Consider the following 18045-nt stretch of genomic DNA (forward strand, 5'->3'; position numbering starts at 1 on the left):
TTTGGAGCCCCCAAAAATAAAGTCTGTCACTCTTTCCACTGTTTCCCCATCTATTTCCCGTGAAGTGATGGGACCAGATGCCATGATCTTCGTTTTCTGAATATTGAGCTTTAAGCCAAATTTTTCGCTTTCCTCTTTCACCTTCATCAAGAAGCTTTTTAGTTCCTCTTCACTTTCTGCCATAAGGGTGGTATCATCTGCATATCTGAGGTTATTATTTCTCCCCACAATCTTAATTCCAGTTTGTGCTTCCTCCAGCCCAACATTTCTCATGATGTACTCTGCATAGAAGTTAAATAAGCAGGGTGAAAATATACAGCCTTGAAGTACTCCTTTTCCTATTTGGAACCAGTCTGTTGTTCTATGTCCAGTTCTAACTGTTGCTTCCTGACCTGCATACAGATTTCTCAAGAGGCAGATCAGGTGGTTTGGTATTCCCATCTCTTTCAGAATTTTCCACAGTTTATTGTGATCCACACAGTCAAAGGCTTTGGCATAGTCAATAAAGCAGAAATAGATGTTTTTCTGGAACTCTCTTGCTTTTTCGATGATCCAGTGGATGTTGGCAATTTGATCTCTGGTTCCTCTGCCTTTTCTAAAACCATCTTGAACATCTGGAAGTTCATGGTTCACGTATTGCTGAAGCCTGGCTTGGAGAATTTTGAGCATTACTTTACTAGCGTGTGAGATGAATGCAGTTGTGCCTCATTGTAGTTTTGATTTGTATTTCTCTAATACTTAGTGATGTTGAACATTCTTTCATGTACTTTTTGGCCATCTGTATGTCTTCTTTGGAGAAATGTCTATTTAGGTCTTCTGCCCATGTTTTGATTGGGTTGTTTGTTTTGATGATATTAAGTCACATGAACCATTTGTAAATTTGTATCTTTTCAAATTAGAATTTTCTCTAGATATATGCCCAGGAATGGGATTGCAGGATCATACGGCAACTCTATTTTAAGTTTTTAAAGGAACTTCCATACTATTCTTCAGAGTGGCTGCACCAATTTACATTCCCACCAACAGTGTAGGAGCATTCTCTTTTCTCCACAACATTTATTATTTCCCTTTTCTCCAGCATTTATTATTTGTAGACTTTTTAGTGATAGCTCAGTTGCTATGTCATGTCTGACTCTTTGCAGCTCTATGGACTGTAGCCCACCAGGGTCCTCAGTCCATGGGATTTTCCAGGCAAGAATACTGGAGTGGGTTGCCATTTCCTTCTCCAGGGGATCTTCCCCACCCAGGTTTTGAACCTGGGTCTCCGGCATTGCAGGCAGATTTCCTACCATCTGAGCCACCTCGCATTTCATGTAGACTTCTTAATAAAGGCCATTCTGACCAGCTTGAAGTGGTACTGCTTTGTAGTTTTGATTTGCTTTTCTCTAGTAATCAGTGATGCTGAGCACCTTTTTATGTGCCATTGGCCATCTGCTGAATCTTGACTCTTCATCCTTGTGTTGGGTGGTGATGAGGGAGGGCCATCTCCCTAATCTCGTCTCCAAGAATCTGGGTTCAATTTTCCTCCTTCCTTCAGTTTAATACCTTCTCTGGCCAGACACTCACGACTTGTTCAGGATAGTGATATTTAAAATGGTACACAAGGTTTCCCCTGGGGGTTTAAGGGAAGACCTTCTAAGATGTAAGGTAAATAGGATCGTATCTAGCAATCCAAGACTTTAAATTTCATGTGTTTTTTTTTTTTTTTTTTTGCAAAAGTTATGTGTCTGAAAACATGCCTTTTGCCCATGTTAAATCTTACTTAGCTGCATTGCCCTAGTATGTAAAAAAACTTCTATGCCACAAAGCAAAACGTAAGACTTCATCAACTATTAATTAAGATACCCTGAACCCTGGACCTCCTGCCTTTCTCTGCTTTATAGATAGTTCTTTAAAAGGAGATTCATTTTGTTACATTATTCTGAATGGCATATGGTAAAAGGAAGTGGAGGAAATAATCATTTTATTTCAGTGTCTTGGCTTCTTCCATTTCTCCATTGGTATCCAAGCATACAGGCTTCCCCGTGGCTCATCATTAAAGAATCCGCCTGGCAATGCAAGAGATTCGGGTTCTATCCCTGGGTCAGGAAGATCCCCTGGAGGAAGGCATGGCAACCCACTCCAGTATTCTTGCCTGGAGAATCCCATGGATAGAGGAGCCTCGTGGGCTATAGTCCACGGGGTCACAAAAACTCAGACATGACTTAGTGACTAAACAACAGCAACAGCGATCCAAGGATACAGCCCTCTTGAAAGACAGTCCGTTGTGTGCAAAGTAAAGACTATCAGTAAGACATACTGAGTACTTAACATTAAAAAATGTAAACATAAGCAATTATTTTCAATTATTCTCAATATTCTCCATCTGGAGAGAAAAATGCCTTTAAAAAGTGAGAGCAGCAATATAGGTTGTCATAAATATTCTTTAAAACATAGCAGAAATGCTTTCTAGGGCTAAAACAATTTGTAGAAAACACTGGAAAAAGTTTCCACATATGAAATTTCTACCTCATCTCTTATACTACTGGTTTCAGGGGGGTGATATCAACATACCTATGATTTACTGTAAAAATGGCTGAGTGAAAATTTACCTGGAGAGAGTGAGAATGAATGATAAAGCAAATGGGATAAAATGTTGGCAAAAAGGAGACCTAGGTAAAAGTTACATAGTCTTTTCGGTTCTATTCTTATTTTTGCAACTTTTCTGTACTTTTGAAGTTATTTTCAAAGAAAAAGGTAAAAGATTATATGTTTTCATGTGGTTTTTTTTTTTAAATAATAAACACATCTTTGCTGATGTCATTAAACAAAAACTGATTACATTACTAGCAAAACAGTATTTCCTTGAGTTGCAGTCAGGGGCAGTTACTCTCCAAAATGTTAAATATCCAACATCAATATAAAAACATTAAATTTTGCATTGTCTTTACCACTTTTGATATTCTGAACAATTTTATTGAGCCAAATAAAATAGAAGATGGCATGTTTATTTTATCTTCAGAAGTGTCAAGGTCTAAGAATCCCAACAATTTTTACTATAATGTCAAAATCGGGAGATGTCTAAGGAGTTGCTCTTTTTCCCCTCTTGAAATCAGCAGTCTAACAAGGATTAAGAAGAAAAATTCTTTTCAGTGCTTCAGACAGAGCAGAAGCTGTGAGAACAGCAGCGTGGAAACGTAAAGGACGGGAAAGAGTTTCTTCATGAAGAATTTCCTGAATTCTTTAAAAAATCTTGTGTCTTTTAATTAGAAGGTTGAAACCAACAGTTATTGAGTCTGAGCTCACTCTGCTTGCCACATGCCAGGCCAGTGACTCAGAGACGAGGCAATGGAAATCAAGCCAAAGAAACAGTTCCAACATGGAGTCAGAGTTGCTCCTTCTTTGCCACACTGTTCTATCAAACTGTATCATGAAATGTTTATTCTGATTGCCACCAATCCTCCTTTTATCTTCAAATGCATAGTTATGTCTACCTCCTTGTAGTTAAAATTAGAATGACATGCCAGCCACCAGGCAGATTAGATTTCAGCCATGTTAACCTTTCTTTTTCACTAAATATGTTACAGCAGAGAAAAGCCAATTCTGACTCCATGCTGGAACTTTCCTTGACTCGCTTTCTGTTACTTTTGTTATCATAATCATACGTGAAGGCCTGCCTCAGAGAATTCTGCGGCCTCTGCCTGACTAAAGCACGTTTGTTCAGGACCCTGTCCACCTGTGGGTGGCAGGAAGGAAGAAATTAACACATCCCCCTGCCAGAGACTTGCCGTTTTGGTGATATCTGCAAGATTGATGGTCTTATTTTGTTTCCTCACCTCCCCCATCTCTGTTCTGTAACAGAACCTGGGATATAGACTCTGACAAGATGCTTATTTTGAGACGTCAGTCTGCTATCTTTTTGGTCAGCAGGCTCTCAGAATAAAGTCATATTCCTTGCCTCAACAAATATGGATAGGGAAAGGCTAAATTTGGTGGTTAGTGAAAGGAATGGAACAGCTTCCTATTTTTACTTTATATGTTTCTGTTTTATCTTTTAAAAGCAAAACTTAACATCATCTTTACTTTATAGAGTCAGTGTCTATAGGGACTTGCCCAGGACTAGATGGCTAGGATATCTGGGTTTTATGGCCATTAGGGTCAAGTCCGTGTAATTAAAGGGCCGATTATCATGACTTAGCATATGCCGGGTGTGAGGATACTGAACATTGGCTCATTAGCATCCCTAGATTTCTTACCTATAAAACGAAGGGAGTAGACTAGATAGCGTCACAAACACTTTTCACTTTTGAATATTTTTAGATTTACAGAAGAGTTGCAGAAATAGCACAGAGAGTTCCCATCTGCCCTTTACCCAGCTTCCCCTAATGTCAACATCTTATAAAAACACAATATACTCATCAACCACTAGGGAAGGTCTCTGTACCACTCTGCACTATACAAAAAAACTAGAGAATTGTATACTGTACAGGAGTGAACTTTATGGCATGTGAATTGCATCTCAATAAAGTTATTATTAAAAAAAGAAACTAAGAATTAACATTAGTATAATGCCATCAATAAAACTGTAGATTTTATTTGAATTTCCCAAGTTTTTCCATTAATATCCACTTTCAGTTCCAGAATCCCATTCAGGATCTCACATGGCATTAAACCTCCTTCAATCTGTGAGTTTCTCAGTCCTTTTTTTTTTTTTGAAAAAAATGACTTTGATACTTTTGGAGAGTGCTAGTCTGGTATCCTGTAAAAGGCTCCTGATTTGATTTTGTCTTAGGTTTTCTCATGATGGGACGAAGATAATGCATTTGGGGGCAAGTGACTTTCTCATCACACCATTTTGAGGGACAAAGTAACAACACGACTTGCTGGTGGTGGTGGTAACCAGTCATTTGGTGAGGGTGGTGTCTGCTGGTTCTAACCGTTGTCAGGTTGGTATTTTTTCCCTTTCAATTTATAGTTCTTTGGAAATGAGCCATAGTCCAGCTCCCATTCAGAAGAGGAGAGTCATCTCGATCTCTGAAGGGAGGAGTGTTAAAGAATTTGTGGGCATGTGTTAAAATCACCACAGAAATTGATCAAGGTTTGGAGGGGAGACATTTTGAGGATATACAAATAACTCATTTCTGTGGTTGCAGTTTTCGCTCTGGAGCAAACCTCGGGAGATAGTGAAGGACAGGGAAGTCTGGCCTGCTGAAATCCATGGGGTCACACAGAGTCAGACATGACTGAGTACTGAACAATAACAACAAAATGCCCTGTTTCTTCTTAAAGTTTCACTCCTGGGCTTTGGCATCCATTCATGTATTTTCCTTGCAGTTGTTATTACTGTGATGTCTAATGGCAACTTTCTATTTCCTTCCTTTCTTTGATAATTGTTGTTTGTGATTCTCCTGTAAGGAGAATTAGTCACTTCTCCCCATTCATTTACTTATTCAAGCATCTATTTATATCACTACGGACTCACGGATATTCCTCTGCAGATAAGTTTTTGAGTTTCTTACTTGCTCTGCAGTTCTTTGATTTCTGAGAACAATTTGCCTTCTGCTACCCAGAATGTTTGGTACTTGATAATCCTGCCAGGGATGGAGGTGGTGACCTCAGTTTCCATGGCAACCCGAAGGTCAGCATCACCATCATGGTTCACTCGTGTGCTGTAACTGCTCTGGATGACTTCTTCCTGGTGTCTGGATGGAGCAGGCAGGATGAGAGCAATCTCACTGTAATGCTCTGAAAACAGGGTTTGTTTTCTTTTTTAAAAAGTTGAAGTATAGTTGATTTACAGTGTTGTTAGTTTCAGGTATACAGCGGAGGGATTCAGTTATACATATACATATACACATTAAGTTATACACATATAAGTTATACATATACACATATATCGATTCTTTTCCAGATTCTTTTTCATTATAGGTCATTACATGGTATTGAAATAGTTCCCTGTGCTATGTAGCAGGAGCTTGTTTATCTATTTCATAAACAGTAGTGCGTATCCATTCATCTCAAGCTCTCAATTTATCCCTTTGTCTCTTTTTGTTCCCCCAGCAGATTCAGTTACTGGGCAGTTTGAGGGGTTCATTCATCAGAATGTGAAGCTTTCACATATCACTTGCAAGAGGCTTACCCTACCCCCTCAACAAGTATCTATTTTTTAAAAAAACTTTTTATTTTGTATCAGGGTATGGCTGATTTAACAATGTAACACTTTCAAGTGAACAGCAAAGGGACTCAGCCGTAGGTATCCATGTATCCATTCTCCCCCATACTAGGCTGCCATACAGCATGGAACAGAGCTCCATGTCCCAACAAGTATCTGCTGAAGACAGGTTATATGCAAGTCACTGTTCTAAGTATTAGAGACAGAAATTGTTTTAAGACTTGGCATCACCCTTTCCGAGCCAGAGATCTAATCCATTCACTGGGGATGCCCAGATCCTGAGGCCCAAGATGCCCGAGGTGGGAGCATAGAGAAGCAGGCAGGAGCTTCACTGTTTCATTAAAGAAAGAAAAAGATTCCTTTACAAACCACGCTGCCATGACTGGAAGTGGAGCAGCAGTTGGTCCCAGGACAACAAACACATCTTTGGTCCAGTGCTGAGATGTGAGCGTAATTCCATCTAAGACTGTTTACTTTGTTATTAAATCCTGGAACATCTGAGCAGATGAGGTTGGTGAGGAATGGCAGGGATGGAGGGAGAAATACGGAAGGAGAAGTGAACATGCGGTGGCAACTTCAGACAAGCCCCCCTTCACCCTGAGAGGGAGCAAGGACACAGCGTCTGCCCGACCAGCCTCTGGGTGCAGTCCCTCGGATCTGCCTATCTGTCTGAGCTGTCACCCAAAGCAGACGTCTGCCTCGGCTGCTCCCTGGGGGCCCGGGACTGTTCTTACTGGAGCCTGTTCTCTTCCTCTAATGCACTTTCCATCTCCCCATGATGGAGTGGAAAAGAGCATGTGAGACAGATTGTGATTTGTTATTTTGTAACTCCAAGGCTTTGGAGTTAAACACATTAGCTCTTTGTTTTCTCAGCCCATTGAGGGGACATCGTGGCCTTGTTGACTCAGCTGTCGGGGACATTCTGGGCCCGCAGGTGCCAAATGAAGGCATGACACCCACTACTCACCAGGATAAGAAGGCACACACACGGAGTGTGGATCAAGTGCTCGGCTGCTGCTGCTGCTGCAAAGTCGCTTCAGTCGTGTCCGACTCTGTGCGACCCCATAGACGGCAGCCCAAGAGGCTCCCCCATCCCTGGGATTCTCCAGGCAAGAACGCTGGAATGGGTTGCCATTTCCTTCTCCAATGCGTGAAAGTGAAAAGTGAAGGTGAAGTCGCTCAGTTGTGTCCGACTCTGTGCGACCCCATAGATGGCAGCCCAACAGGCGCCCCCGTCCCTGAGATTCTCCAGGTAAGAACACTGGAGTGGGTTGCCATTTCCTTCTCCAATGCATGAAAGTGAAAAGTGTAGTCACTCAGTTGTGTCTGACTCTTCACGACCCCATGGACTGCAGCCTACCAGGCTCCTCCATCCATGGGACTTTCCAGGCAAGAGTACTGGAGTGGGGTGCCATTGCCTTCTCTGATCAAGTGCTCTAGTGCAGATCAAACCCTCTGCTCTCCAAGGGAGTCTGACCACCACCAGCCAGAGAAGACGAACTTGGTCAAGAGAGAGGGATTTTCTGGAGAGATGCTGATCTCTCTGGAGCAATGTGGTTGCTCAGTGTTTTAGGGAGTGTGTTAGCTCCTCAGTCATGTCCAACCCTTTGCAACCCTGTGGACTGTAGCCCATTAGGTTCCTCTGTCCATGGGATTCTCCAGGCAAGAATACTGAAGTAGGTAGCCATTGTTTACTGGGAATGGTCATCTTCCTGACCCATGGATCAAACCCAGGTCTCCCCCATTGCAGGCAGATTCTTTACCATCCGAGCCACCGAGGAAGCCCATTTTAGGAAGACACTAACCATATTCCAGTTCAGATCAGGTCTGGGCACAGAGCCTCCCAAAGATGTGTTCGGTTGGAGGCTCTGGGTCAGAGAGACCTAAGCCCAGTCCAGACTCTGGGCTTTCTTACACAGGAATAGGTTAGTTCTACAGCAAGCAGAGTACATCTGGACAAGTAATTTTTTTTTCTGATTTGGTAAGTTTTTTAATGTTAAATTGTAAATTGGAGTTGATTAAAGAGAATGTGGGTTTTTTTTTGTTTGTTTTTGCATGTACAAAGATTCTAATTTTTGGCCTTTAATCTATTGATGTGTTAAATTACATTATGGGAGCTTTCAATCTTATTTCACCCCTCCTTTTCTAAGATATACCCAACCTGGTCATTATTTACTTTTAACAGCTTATTGAGCTGAGACGTTTTAACACGTCTTTTGTTACTGGAACCTTATTGACGGGTGACATTTCAATATTCACTTGTGTAACAAATCACCAGCTACAGGCCTTAGTTTCTGCAAATATCCCCCGGTCAATAATGTCTCAAGATATATTGTAGATTTCAACGTGCAGGTAGACATTTTTAGAAGCTTTTTGTATATTTGCTGTAGACTGTAGCCAAGCCTACTCTAGACCCAGTAATGCAGTGAAAACATAGTGTTTCAATGACACAAAACTGTGGTCATCACAGTGGAAAAAGGAATTGCTTTGTATAGCAGTGGAGAGACACTCGGATAATGCTATGGCCCCTGTCCCTTTTCTAAAGCATAAATGGAAGAAAGCTGGTGACTTGAACTCTTTGATGCGGTAGGCTTCTCATCCTGCCCTCTCTTCAGAGAAAACAAAACTTGGGGGAAAAAAAAGAAAACACAACTTAGGAAGCATGTCTCCGAGAAACTCAGCAGGAGTTGGGAAGCTTCACCCAGTTTCTGGCTTGTGTCTTTATCGCATATATTTTGAGTTTTCTTTGTTTATTGATTCAGCCTGAAATGAAAGTCACCAGGAATTAGATTTCAGCCATCATTCTCGGCAGTCTTGAAACCAAAACCAAGCCTTTTTATTCTAGCCTCACAGTAAATTAAAAGTGAGATTGGGAACTTCCCTGGAGGTCCAGTGGTTGACGCTTCTCCTTCCAATGCAGGGGTGCAGGTTCGATCCCTGGTTGGGGAGCTAAGTTTCCATATGCCTCATGGCCAAAAAACCAACACATAGAACAGAAGCAATTTTGTAATAAATTCAATGAAGACTTTACAAATAGTCCACATCCAAAGAAGTGAAATTGGCTTATAATAGTTGTTTCTTATACTGTTCTTTTCTGATTTTGACTCTGACTTATACTCATTTTATAAAAATTACTTAAGTGATTTTCTTTCTCTGTTTTGAAAGCTTCAGTCAAGTCTGACTCTTTGTGAACCCATGGACTGTAGCCTGCCAGGCTTGTCTGTCCATGGGATTTCCCAGGCAAGGATACAGAAGTAGGTTGCCATACTCTCCTCCAGGGGATCTTCCTCACATTGGGAACGAAGCTGTCTTTACCACTGAGCGACCAGGGAGGCCCCCTTCAAGATCCTCCAGTTCAACCCTAACGTATTACAGGTGAGGATACGGGGGCTCACAAAGGGGAAACAATTGCAGGCATAATAGTAGCTGGGACTGAAATAACTTGACTCCTGATCCAGCTGTTTTTCCAGTGAAAGTTACTTTCCTGGAAAGGAGGAGAGAGAAAACAGTACCCCAGGAATTTTCAGAATTTTCTGTGTGGCATTCAGAAAAAAGTTCTGAACTGCCAGGTACAGCTGCTCCCCTCTACTACTAATGGCTGAGAAGACACCTTCCTTCATTTTCTGCAAACTGACCCTCTTCCCTCTTCTCAAAGATGCTGCCTGGGTCCCTGAGCCTTCTGCGTCCTTCCCTCAGCCCCAGAGCTCTCCTGAGTCGCTTTTTGATGGACTCGAGGTCTGTAGAACCTCTCGTTTTAGGGGTGATTTTGCCGTGAAACTCGTACTAAGAAACTCAGGCAGTAATTCCCGAGGAAAGGACTGAAGACGTTTATACTAAGATCAAAGCCACAGAGCACAATCCTTGGCTCTCAGAGCAGGCAATCATTTTAGACAGGGACAGAGGGAAGTTCTCGACGGCTCTGGAACTTCACAGAAAAACCCATCAGTATTGCCAAGCGAGGCACCGAGGAAACCTCCAGAGATGGTGACAATGAGCACACAGAACCCGCCTGCTGGCAGGGCTACTGCCCGCCCCGAGTCTGAAATGCAATCTGCCCTAAAACAAAGGAAGGAGGAGAGCTGATGCCATCGAGTAGGTGAACCAAAGGTGATCTTTGCTTGTGTTCCTTCATTGGAAGTAGAAATGAAATGCCCAAATGAGTGTCTTCATGCTCTCCTCTGCTAGCTGGGGTCTCAGAGAGTGTGTGTGCATTCAGCCTTATCCAACTCTTTGTGGCCCCATGGACTGTAGCCCACCAGTCTCCTCTGTCCATGGAATTTTCTAGGCAAGAATACTGGAGTGAGTAGCCATGCCCTTCTCCAGGGGATCTTCCAGACCCAGGGACTGAACCTGTGTCTCTTGCACTGGCAGGAAGATGCTGCCACCTGGGAAGCAGCTGGGGTGTCACTTCCTGGTATTTTGACATCTCTACAAGCCATGGTGGGGACTTTCTGTCTGATGGAAATCTCCAGTTCAGTCTCTAAGGGAGAAAACATTGTCAGTTAAATGAAAAGGAAGTGAGAGCTGTTTTACTTGGGGGCCCAAACTTTGATCTAAAATAAGAAGGCTTTGCCTCTCAGCCTGACTTAATCGCTGAACAAAGCCCTCTTCTTGTGGGGAAGAAAGATGAGGACTCAACAATCAGCCTCTCAAAGTGTAGGTCTGTGAAAACAACTGGAGGAAATCGGCAGAGACATCCATCCACCCACTGCTTTTGGAGAGTCTGGGGGAAGGCCAAACACAGGAAAACACATCCGGTTGGTTCAAGAGTTCAGCTCTCGCTTTAGTAACGGAAAAATCCATTTTTCTTCCCCCTGGCCAGTCCAGTCTGTGGCTCCCCTGCTGTGACGTGTCATCTTCCAGACCCGTCCTAACTCAACCCTCTAGTCCTGATGGCAAGGATCGCCCAGCTCTTTTGGGGACCAGGTTTGTCTTTGGATGGTTCCAGGAATCAAAACTAGAGGCAAGGGTTTAACTTGATTTTCTTACCAGAGGCTATCTAAAGATGTATAATAATATATATATAATTCATAATATTAATAACATATTGTTGTTTTTCAGTTGCTAGGTCGTGCCAGACTCTTTGCGATCCCGTACATGAACTTGCAGCACACCAGGCTTCCCTGTTCTCGACTATCTCCCGGAGCTTGCTCAAACTCGTGCCCATTGAGTCAGTGATGCCATCCAACCATCTCATCCTCTATCACCACCTTATCTTGCCTCAGCCTCTCCCAGGACCAGGGGTTTTTCCAATGAGTCAGCTCTTTGCAGCTTTTCGTGGCCAAAGTTTTGGAGCTTCAGCTTTAGCATCAGCCTTTCCAATGAATATTCAGGGTTGATTTCCTTTAGTATTGACTGGACTCTCAACAGTCTTCTCCAGCACCAGAGTTCAAAAGCATCAGTTCTTCGGAGCTCAATCTTCTTTATGGTCCAGCTCTCACATCCATCCGTACATGACTACTGGAAAAACCATAGCTTTGACTCTACTGACCTTTAAGACATGTAATATGCTATGGTCCCCAAGAATACAAAGAAGTAATACTTGAATGCCCACTACGGCTAGATGTTTAGATTTGGAACATTGCGTTGAATCTTCCCCACAACTTTACAAGCTGGCTCTTTGGGGGTTTTATTTCTCACTTTATATTGTTAAAAACAAAGCAACAGGTCCAAAATAGAATCATTTATGCTAAGCCCCACAGCACCAAACCCAAACTTAATCACAGTTTCAGCCCTCCCAGAAATGGAGTCTTAAACCAGTTAGTCAGGAAACACCTTATCGGCTCTGGTTAGGTCACCTCCTGATAGACCCCTGTGTCCCTCACAGGGAAGAAGCCTTGCAATAACCAGCCCAATTTTTTTGCCTCGAATAACTTCCTTGTCTCTGCTCCCTTCTGGCTATAATCTTTCATTTTGCACAGCTTCTTTGGGCAACTTTCTTTCCGCTAAATTAGCTCTACCCCGATTCAAATGAAGTTTTGCTCAAATAAACTTAAAAGTTTAATATGCTTCCGTTTCTCTTTTAACATGAGAAAACTCTGGCTCAAAGGTTAAATAATTTGCCCTGAATTACACAGATGGTTACAGCTAGAGGGGGCGTCAAACCAGCTGATTGTGGTTACCAGGTGGTCAATGTCTTAGTTTTTTGCTGGATCCAACTTGATTAAACAAAAGTCAGTTTCCAGAAAGAGAAGAAACTGTGGAAGCAATCTTTTGGGGTGGGAAAACCAACTTTTTCTTTCATTTTTACTAAGGGGATTTCCCTGGAAATGTATCCACTTCCACTTTCCTGGGCTGCTGTGAATTTTTATGTCTTGGAAATGTCTTTCTCCCTCTCCTATATTTGAAGTGTTCAATTTGAAGCTGTAAGAAACGCACTTGGGGGCTTCCCTGGTGGTTCAGTGGCTAAGACTCCACACTCCCAATGCAGGGTACCCCAGTTCGATCCCTGGTCAGAACACTAGATCCCACATACTGCAACTAAGAGTTCAAATGCTGTGATGAAAGATTCTGCATCCCACAAGACCTGACACAGCCAAATAAATGAATATTTTAAAAGTGTGTTTTTTTATATTTATATATTGCTTTATTTATTTTTTGGGGAATAATTACAATACTGTGATGGTCTTTGCCATACATAAACATGAATCAGCCCCAGGTATACATGTGTCCCTCCCCCCCCCCCAAGCCAATCCTGAATGCCCCTCCCACCTCCCTCCCCACCCTATCCCTCTGGGTTGTCCTAGCGCGCCGGCTTTGAGTGCCGTGCTTCACACATGGACTTTGCACTGGTTATCTATTTTGCATATGGTAACACACACGTACACATGTTTCAGTGGTGTTCTCTCAAAGCATCCCACACTCGCCTTCTTCTGCTGAGTCCAAAAGTCTCTTCTTTACCTCGGGCCTCCTTGGCTGCTCTGCATGTAGGATCACTGGTACTGTTTTTCTAAATGTCATAGATATGCATTAATATACAGTGTTGGTCTTTCTCTTTCTGACTTTTTTTTTTAAAGAAGTGCAATTTTTTCCCTATGTTAAGTGCCTAAAGATTAACTCTCATGGGTGTCTATTTAATCTATCACTTTGAGAATGTTTATGGAATACCTACTGCACGCAGAGCGCTTTGGTGGATGCTTTTCACTGAACCTTTTCTTTTTGCATATTGGCCCTTAGTTCCTCACCCAGGGATTGAACCTGTGTCCCCTGCAGGGGAAGTGGGGAGTCGTTACCACTGGACCACCAAGGCAGTCCCTGGACGCTGTAAAGACAGAAAGGGGGCTGAGAAGTGGCCTGAGCCCTCAGCAGTGCGGAGGAGATAAAATAGTTTAACATGTGAAAATCTAAAGTCTAAGGGATGAAAGGAACAGGTGGAATTAAACCAGCGCTTCTTAACATTGGCAGCACCCCAGACTCACCTGGTGAAGTTTAGGAAGCACTGTGGTCTGGGTCTTGCCACAGAGCTGTTGTTTTACTTGGTCCGGACATCCTCTTGCCCTCCCCTCCCCGCCACCCCCACCATGGATGTATTTTTAAAAATTTCCTGGTGATTCTAACATGCAGCCAAAATTGAGAGCCTTCAACTAGAATAACCTAAACTATTTTTTCTAGCTCTCACTGCAAAAGTTAGAAGGGATGTTAGTATACCTCGGGTGTCCAGGGTCAAGGGCTGGGATGGGAGGGAACCAGTGCATTTATATCTGTGATCTCATGTAGTCCTCAGAGGGATTATCCATCACCTCCCGTCCCTCAGATTCACCCTCCCACCTTTCCCGACCCAGCCATCACCTCCGGAACAAAGTGCCATCTGTGACCACGGAGAAGAGCCCCTGGCTCTCTGTACAGTTTAGTGCCTTTAGACTTTTTTTTGAATCTGTGGTTCCCAATGGCTTTTTTATTACTCTTATAATTTTAATTTTTAATAAACAGGTAATTGCTTTAGCACCCTGTGTTGGTTTCTGCTGGCCAATATCTTTTTTCTCATAACTTTATTTATTCGCTTTTTCTTGGCTGTGCTGGGTCTCCATTGCTGTTCAGGCTCTTCCCTAGCTGCAGCACAAGGGCTTCTCACTGTGGGGGCTTCTCGTTGTGGAGCGTGGGCCCTGTGGCTCTCCAGCTTCAGTAGCTGCGGCTCCGGGGCTCTAGAGCACAGGTGTGGGCTTCGCTGCTCTGTGGCTTGTGGGATCTTCCCAGTCCAGGGATCAAACCCTTGCCTCCTGCACTGGCAGGCAAATTCTTTACGACTGAGCCGCCAGGCAAGCCCTGGCCCAGAGCTTTTTAAAAATATGTCTTTGCTATTTAGCTTTTGTTTTTCTCCTTTTTCCGGTGTTGTGGGTAAGTGTGATGGTCTGTTACAAGCCTCTGTGCTCCAGTGGGATGCAGACCTGGAAGCCTTAGAAGGGAGGGGTGTGGCCTGGTGGAGGGGAAGGTTGGTCTGAGGGCAGAGGCGAAGTGACTGGGGTTGAGGAGGAGATGGAGGCAAGGGGAGGCTATGGCGAGAAGGGAACACAAGCTGAAAACAGGTGTCACGAGAGAACAGGCTTCACGTTGTAGAGACAGATTCAAATCTGTGTCTCACTCCAACACCTGAGCCTTCGGTCTGTGTCTTCCGTGTTATTTGGCTGTGGGGAGCTCCTCCTTCTGCTGTGTGGCTAGTATAGAGTCTGTTCTCTTTGGCTTAAGCTGCTGTCCTGGTGTATTTGAAGGATATACTCTTGGCACTCCTAAACTCAGCTTTGTTTTACGAGAATGAATGAGATGGCTTTGAAAACTCATGTTAAAACATGGTATGGTTGATAACAGACACCCAGAACGTCCTCGGTCAATATTGTGTGTGTGTGTATGTGTGGTGGTGTGAGCAAGAGTACGGTTTACTTTCTGACTGATAGTTGGATAATTAAGCATGTAAAACTTTTGTTTTAAAAGTTTGTCTTCAATTCAGTGATTCAGCTTCTAGAAATCTGTCCTAAGACATAAATGCAAATACTTGTACAGAAAGTTATTTATAACATGGATAAATTTAAAAATGATAGGAATGTCTTATCTTAAGGAATGATATATGTCATATACCCATATGCATGGATATATGATTATAAAATATCTGAAACAACTTAAATGGCCATCAATATGGAATTGGTTAAAAAATGATATGATCATACTATGGAAAACTGTGCTACAATCAAAAATAATGAGATAAACATACAGTTTTGAAAATATCTCTAATACTTACTAGTAGTAGTATGGTATCACTTATGTCATCATAATAAATTGTATATAATATATAAAATATTTTATATAATGCAACAATATATAGTTTATGTTAATTATATATCATTTATATTTAATCAATATAATTATAACTTAATATCATTATAAATTATCATATAAAATATACAAACATGATTTAATAATACAACTATATAGCAATTATATAAAATGTATAAATTTATATGTATATTATATGCCAATACATAGAAATAGACTTGAATGATACATATCAAATGGATAGTAGTGGTAGTTAGAATGGGTGGGAATGATAAAGCAGGACCTTTACAATTTACTCTGTAAACTTCTATGTTTGAATCTTTTACAATGAGAACAATTACTTCTATTACATACATAATTAAAAATTGTAACATCTTTAGAAGAGTTGACTTTTCCTTTTCATCCTGTGTGTGCGCGTCTTCTCCTACAGCTTGCTTGCTTATTGCAGGGTTAAAAAAAAATGTTATCCTCTCTTCCACAAATCTAAATTGGTAGCAGCAAATTTAACTAACTGGGCAAAGCCCTGAGGCGAATTGCCTACCCGGTGAGGTCGCCCTCTGAGCTGCGTGGAGGTGGAAGGCTGTGGGTGGCAGGATGTGGTCCCCTCGGGGGCACGAACTTGTTCCAGGCCAGGGTGACAGCGAGTTCTGTGACAGGATTTTTTAGCTCAGAAAAAGCTCCCCCAGCCTTGCTTCCAACATCCTTCTACTGTCACCAGCCAGGGTTCTCAGCCTTCCCTGAATAATGGATAATGATCAGAGGCCAGACAAGAAATCCAGGCAAGGCTTCACTGGGGCCTCCGCTGTGGTGAGGGGGCAAGCTTGTTCCTTCCATGGGGTGAGGGTAGGGGTGTGTCTAGGGGTCTGGCTGGAGGGTGGCTTAGGTAACCTGCCCACCCTTTTGTAGTGCCGAGTGCAGGGGGCGCTCAGTACCCTGCTTTTGCTCCCAACCCCGTTTTTGTTCCAGACCCTTCAAAAGTGGAAGCTGGGTTTTTTGGTCTTTGTATCTTTTGGTCCAGAATTTGCCCCAACCGTGCATGTACACAGTTATTTTTAGTCCCCTACGGGTTTTTGGTTTTTTTTTTTTTCATATTTTGTTGCTTGAGGAAAGTTGTGTCCAGGTGCAGGCACGGCAGCCCTGCCTCCGAGGGCCCCAGGTCCCAGCCTGTCTTCCCACCTCGGTCGCTGGCATAGAGAAGGGACTGAAAAGGCTGCCCCAGTCAGGCGCCGGGGGTCCAGGGAGCAGGAGAGCAGTCGGGGCGCCATCGAGGCAGAGAAGGCCCACAGCCTTGGGGCAGTCAGCCTGGAAAGGTGATGCTTCAGGCGAGACGAGGAACAGAGCATCTTAGTTCACACACTCGCAGGTGGCTCCATCCTCTTCTGCTATCCACGCAAGCAAATCCATCTACAGTGTGCTCCCTGCTATTTAGGAGTTCAAGAGTGGAATTGCTGGGAGGGACCCTGGGTCACCCCGTTCAAGCCCCCAGGCTGGCATGGTAGGTGTGTGGAGAGGGCGCCCAGCACCCAGCCTCAGGGCTGGTACCCACAGCCGGCACCTGGAGCTGGACTGGGGCTTAGACTCCTTCACTGCTGCGGCTCCTTGAAGCAGTTGCTAAAGATGACCTGAGACAAAGGTTGGCCCTCTAGAGAAGGTTTCCTAGCTCTGGGGTCACCTGGCACTTTCAGATCAGTGATAGCTGTGTAAAATGTAAGTTTCAGTTCTTCACGTCCATGCCTTTGGTGTCAATGCAGACCGATTGAAAATGATTGTTTTCCATTAACCTGGCATTTTATACTGTTTGGGCTACACATCCAGTGTTACGTTGAGGGTTTACATCTATTTCTGTTTCTTTCTGACCCACATACAAATGAAATACAATTTACTCAACCTCTCTTTCTTAAATCAATTTTAATGCAAAAATGCAATCTATTTATATTTATCTATATATCTATGTCTATATTCTGGATAATTTCAGCACGTGTCTCCCTTATCTGACTGTGTAAGCTTGCAGACCTAGAGTACTTTTTTGGCTTAGTTTTTGTTGAGTACACAGATCTGGGCCAGGTCAAGTAAGTGGTGGTGGTGGATGAACAGGCCTTGTGGAGAGCCACCTGGGAGGTGTGGACTCCAGGAGGCAAAGGCTAAGGATTCTGAGCTTTGTCTGGCTGGTGATGCTCTGAGTCGTAGGCCCAGAGGGGTGGCCTGGGGGGCACATGATGATGAAACTGCTGGGGAAGTGATACAGTTGCGTCTTCAGAAATAACATTCTGTGATATTAATAACAATGATTATTATTATTTAAAAAGTAACTGGCAGGTGATGGGAGCCTTGATGCGTACCTTCTGTCCCCTCCCGTGTTCTTTGTTTCTAATAACATTAGCAATACATTTTGGTGGAAAGAGAGCCCAGGCCAGGATTTGGGAGAACTGGCTGCAACCTCTGACTCGGCCACTGATGGAAGGTTTGGGATGAATCACCTAGACTCCGACACATTGTCATTCCACTTGCCTCACCCGCTTCTTAGTCTGAGTCCCTCCCCTCTCTGAGACTTGAGCGCCTGTGCGCTCAGAACTTAACTTTGTCTTTTGTTCTTAAAGCATCAGTACTGAGATGCTCTCCGGAAAAAGCAT

General features: G+C 43.2%; 1 long non-coding RNA gene across 1 annotated transcript; it reads left to right on the plus strand.

Moving 5' to 3' along the window:
* Positions 1-2027: 2027 nt before the first annotated feature.
* LOC138417313 (uncharacterized) lies at positions 2028-12155 on the plus strand. Its single transcript, XR_011248069.1, has 4 exons — positions 2028-4925; positions 7025-7403; positions 9317-9526; positions 11213-12155. It is a non-coding gene; the product is annotated as an uncharacterized lncRNA (long non-coding RNA).
* The last annotated feature ends 5890 nt before the right edge of the window (positions 12156-18045 follow it).

The sequence above is a fragment of the Ovis canadensis genome, chromosome 13 (assembly GCF_042477335.2).
Source record: "Ovis canadensis isolate MfBH-ARS-UI-01 breed Bighorn chromosome 13, ARS-UI_OviCan_v2, whole genome shotgun sequence".
In the NCBI taxonomy this organism is placed as follows: Eukaryota; Metazoa; Chordata; class Mammalia; order Artiodactyla; family Bovidae; genus Ovis; species Ovis canadensis.